This window comes from Sinocyclocheilus grahami, unplaced genomic scaffold (assembly GCF_001515645.1).
Source record: "Sinocyclocheilus grahami isolate Dianchi unplaced genomic scaffold, SAMN03320097.WGS_v1.1 scaffold1460.1, whole genome shotgun sequence".
NCBI lineage: Eukaryota > Metazoa > Chordata > Actinopteri > Cypriniformes > Cyprinidae > Sinocyclocheilus > Sinocyclocheilus grahami.
The window spans coordinates 143,268-149,036 of NW_015506639.1; positions in this window are offsets into that span (position 1 = coordinate 143,268).

Genomic DNA, 5,769 nt, shown 5'->3' on the forward strand with positions numbered 1-5,769 from the left:
ATGTGTGTGTATGTATATATATATATATATATATATATATATATATATATAGCCAATATATTTGTTCTTGGACATTAAATGTATCTTTTGTAAAATTTTAAACCTACATGTACATGTATTTTTATGATAGCAGTAACTTTAAAGGGACTATTGTAATGGGTAAATAAAATATAAGATAGTACAGTACTAATTAGAGGTCGACCAATAGTGGATTTTACCGATATGGATAGTTTTTAAAATGGATACTTAACAAAATTTAAAAGAGTGCATTTACAGTATATAAAAAAGTACTGAACCATACTTTGTACATGAATACAAATATTAAATATTAATTATATGTTGATAATTAAACTTAAAAATGTAAAAATGTGTTAGTATATGTTGAAATTAACACACACTAAAGATGGCCATCTTTAAATATCTACACAAAGGCCATAGCAATGAAATTACATATGGATATTGTATGTATACGTTCACACTTTAATTGTTTCTATTGTAAAACACGTGATGATTATCTAATTAAACTAACAAAATATGGCAGTCGCACACAGGGCAAAAAGCACAGCACCACGTTTAGGAGAACCCGCAGGGATCACACACACACACAGGACGCGTCGCGTTCTGTTCAAGCAGCAGCCTAAAACTGTTTATTTAATCACCAGCCGGGCAAAATTTCACTTCAAGAATGATCAAAACATTGCACAGATGAGTTTGAAGTTCACCGTTTAAAAAAAAATAATAATACATTTAAAAAAAAAGAGCAAAACGGAAAGAAAAGCCGTTCTATATCTATATTATAGCTCTCTATATGAAGCAAATACTTTATTAGACTTTATTAGAGCCACAGAAAGACAAACGTTTCACTGAAAAAATGCACAATACACAATTTTACAGCCTATGGTGAAGTCATTATGTACATTAACAATGATTATTTGGGACAAATATGTAATTTAATGGAAAACTGTGTGAACGCACTCTGTGGCTCGGCAGAATTTCTGTCGGCTGAATGGACATATCAGTATATTCTCGCGTCACAGCTTTAAACCTGCAACTTCGCTGGATAACAAATGCATTAAAGTGACCAGCTGGATATAAACTAATGCAAATAGGTGTTAACAATCGTGAAATTAAGCATTTGCGTCAGACTTGTGTGTGTTTTGGTCAAATTGTTTTAACCGCTTGAGGTGCTGCTAAGGTTTGCGTCCTCTCAGCCTTGAGAGCAAACATACTGCTGTTCTTTCTCCACTAATTCAGCATCTAGTCAACAAATTAATTACTTAGAAATTATATGAAAGCATGCTCTATAGTGCACTGTGTACACACCGTTTCGTTGTCTGTTTTAAATCCAGGCATCTTAAGTGTCCTGCTCTGTGCAGCCTGCAGTGTCACATGTCAAAACAAACAGCACATACTGTCAGTGATTTCTGCCTCTAGAGGCCGCTCTTCTACTGTATAATGACAGCGGAGCCTTCAGCCGCTCCAGCAATGGACGCAACCCGGAAAAACTATCGGCATGGATATTTGCTGATAGCCAATAGTTCAGGCAATCAACTATCGGTGCTGATTAATCGCAAAACCGACACATCGGTCTGCCTCTAGTACTAATTAAGCTCAAATTAGTTAATGTGTTTCTTACACCAGTTAAAATATAGTCATTTTCTTTATTATTTATTTTCATTTTAATTCAGTGATTTTAACTTTTAATTTAGTTATTTGAATGCTTTAAAGGGTAATTTTAGATTGTAATGTTCTGCTATTTGTTCTGCTAACGGTACAGCTGCAATAAAACCAGAGAGAAAGGCTGCATGGCTAGAAAGTCAAATAATAGTATGAGCGAGTCAGAGCTTGATCTAGGCCCATGTTAAATTTGCTTTATGGAACCAAATAATTTGACAATGAGTCAGACTAACTGAAATAAGGCTGGCTTATTTGGTAAACTTGAAACATAAGCTAATCACTTTCCTACAGTTCACATCTATTCGAGCCTAACTAATAATTTATCCCCCCCAAAAAAATCCCCTGCTCGAACAGATTTTTCTGAGTCATTGCATAATGTGGTTTCAAAGTATGAAAGTTGTCCAGCACAATGTCCAGCAGACGTGCTGATTTCATAGAGGAACATCCCAGAGGTACTCTGGAGATCCTTTGGCCTAGCATATCCTTGCTGCTCTAGAGAGGGTTTCCTGGAAGTTACTAGGAGATTTGCTCAGGCTGCTGGTTTAGGCAGTGTTGTCTTAATGATGTCCTTAGGGAAAGCCTTTACCTTATACCCATCCAATGCCATGTGACCTCCTGTTTATAATGCAAAATACTGCCAGCTGATCTCTCTCCATGCACACACACATACGCTGATGCAACAAATCGCAAGTGTTTACTTCAGTTGCACAAACATGATTATGCATCAATCTGGACACTCAGTAATGTATGCACACATAAACATATGTGCATAAATACATAAATGTCTTTAATGATGCTAAATGCTGATCAATATTTTGAATGGCTGTTTTAAATTTTACATCATTGTGCTAGGCTTCACTAAATATTTGAAGGATTAATATTAACTTGTGTTAAATCTAAATGTTCAATCTATAGGTCTATCTCAGTTAACGAATGAGCTAATCTGCAAAACTGATGATGCCCCCGGGTGGTGTCAGCCAGTGGAGCATGACTTTGAGCCAATGAGCTGAACCTGCAGAACACACAGAAAAATCAGCCAATCGATTTGCTCATCGCAAATGAGGAACGAATCCACTAGCGTAATCTAGAGTGACCAGATTTCTGAAAAGGAAACCGGGGACAGTACTTACGCTTGAGAGAACAAAAGGAGTTTTAGGTGTCGTGTCGGGATGTCCTTATCTTTGTTAACTTACACAGTGTGTGTCTGTAGAAGTATCTTCGACCAACTGTCTATCCTAACAACAAAAAGGGCAGCGCATGAAGAATATCAAATTTATTTATCAAATTTATCAAATCTCACAGTTTTGATATCAAATTTGTAAATGACTGAAATTGGTACCGAGAACCGTGGATTTTCACTGGTATTGGTACCGAATACTGAAATTTTGGTACCGTGACAACATTAATATATATATATATAATTTTAAAACTGCATAAACTTTTTAAACTCTTGGTTGGTCAGTCTAAATTTGGCCAGATTTACCCACACACACCAACACACACCACATGTAGCCCCAGTCCGCTTTCTAACTTTCTGTCCATTACATCACAGTGTTAAAAGAGTGGGCAGTGACAGGCTTTAAGGGTGATTACAGCAAGGGTGAGATTGAACCTGTTGACTAATCAGCGCTATGAAAAGTTACAGACAGATAGAAAAATAATCAATTTGGCTGGCAATTAAAACTCCCCATCAGGCAACCACAACTCTTTCTGCTAAACTTCACTCTGTTATTCCTTAATCCTCTGTTTTGCATGGGCGCCCATTTGCAGAGATGCAGAGACCTCAAATCAGAATAAACGGAGTATAATCTGCAGCAAATATCTAAGTACTGCAATTTGCCACGAGGGACCTTGTGTTCAAGAAACTTCTAAAACCTCTGATTGCAATGGCCTGCAGAAATGTCAGCTTTGCAGTTATGAAGATCAGAGACTTTTGCTGAAGTCACCTGCTTCACAGATGTTTCTCCTAAGAAAAAAAAAAGTATCTTTCTGGAGTTTCCGATCTCTGAAGTATCTCAAACTGTGCTCATATTTGCAGTATGTACACAATATGAAATCTCTACTATGTGTCAATAATTCTGTATATTTTTCTAAGAAATCTAAGGGAAAACATCTGCAATAAAATAAGATATTTTGGGGGGAAAATAAAAAATACACCCAAGACATCCATTTCATCTTCTAAGCGCAATCTCTGCACAAAAGTGTTCGTTCCTCTAGGTGTAGCCTATCTGTGTGTGGAAGAGGTAAACTGGGATCCACACCTGTGAGGAGCTCTGTGTGTTGTGTCGTTAGCTCTGTAATTAGTAGCTTGTCTGCTTGCGAACGCTGCATGAGATCGTGGTCCTGTGTCTATTTTCTAAATGATTGAGTTACTGGCATTTGAAAGTAAATGCATTTCACCTTGAATGGTAAATGCATGTGAGCTAGTGGCTCTACTGTAAATTACAGATTTGTCCTATTGCACCACCATACTGCAAAATGCAGTTTGGAAATGTTGCAATTTTTGATTATATATATGGTTTAAAAAGAAAATAAGTCTTAAAGTGAATGTAGAAAGTGGGGGTATTTCCCAAAAAAATAACACTTAAAATAGAGCCCAGTTGCCCATTAGAGGGCCTCAGCAAATTTCAAAGTGTGCCTCAAAATGACTTAAAATAAGAAAAAACAAGCATTAAAAATAAGTTAAAATGACAAAAAAAATCAAGGAATCTCTAAATGTAATTCACCACCTCAAAACACAATGTTTTTTATCGTTGAAGAACCAGGGTTCCCACTGCATATATTATTATATGAATTATATAGTCCCTCATTTGTAAGTCGCTTTGGATAAAAGCATCTGCTAAATGACTAAATATAAATGTATATGTGAGCCTTATATATACACATATACACAACTAGAAAAGCCATGTAAATTGATAAAATCTTGTAATTCCATTTTTATAATGAATACAGATTTTTTTTGCCAAAATGGAAAATAAAAAAAATTTGATTAATGTGGTTACAGCCAAATTAACTGGTTTTATTGAAGTAAAAAATATTCATTAAAATGTATATTTAATATTATTAGCAGCAATACTATATATTATTATTTAAAACTACTTAAAAAGTCTAACACACACACACACACAAGTACTTTCTGTTGTGTGTGTTTTCAGTTTTTGGAGTGCATCAGCATTGTGTATTCTCGCTGAATGTAAGGTGTAGTGGAATTGACTTAATTAGGGTGCCAAGCAAATTATTAAATCCGCTACAATGGAAAATGGGTGAAATATTAGCACACAAACAGCAAGATGTCATTCAACAGAACAGCTATTTGTTTTAAGCAAAATATCATTCAATCAGTGCAAGGTTTTAACTGTTCACAAATGCACAGTTCAAAGTATATGAAAATTTTTTTTTAAAATCTATATAAGAAAAATAATCCTAAAATGCAGTTATCAATTCAGAAGTGAAGGGCTCACATGGCAAAGATTATTCAACAATTCAGAAAGAGTCAATTAATTAAACAATTAAATTAAGCCAAAAACTTATATTACTTGGGCTGTAAACTAACAGTTCAAAATTAATTGCGCTGTTTTTAAGTAAACCTACTGCAGTCTGTGTCATCCATATAAATCAAAGAACTCGAAGAAAAACGAGAAATCACTCACTGCTCTGCTCACTGATTAACTTTTGTAGATTAAATAAAGATACATTTATATTCAATGTATAGTTTATGCATATTCAGTTTATAATATATGTGAAGATTGTTTTATATTCGCTTAGCTGTTGTTATATTTTTTCAAGTTGTTATATTTTTCAAAGCCTGTTAAATGTTAAAAAGAATGGTTTTCTCTTATACTGTAATGCTGAATGGCTATTATTAATGGTTCAAACTGAGGGTGAAAATACATTTAGTAGGGACATCAAACAGCATATGGTTTGGAATGACATGTTGTGAGTAAATTACAGAATTTTTTATTTTTTTTTGTATGACCTGTTCTTTTAATGGGTAGGCAAAACCAATACATAGTTGTTTTATATATATATATATATATATATATATATATATATATATATATATATATATATATAGAGACATCCTTGACATTA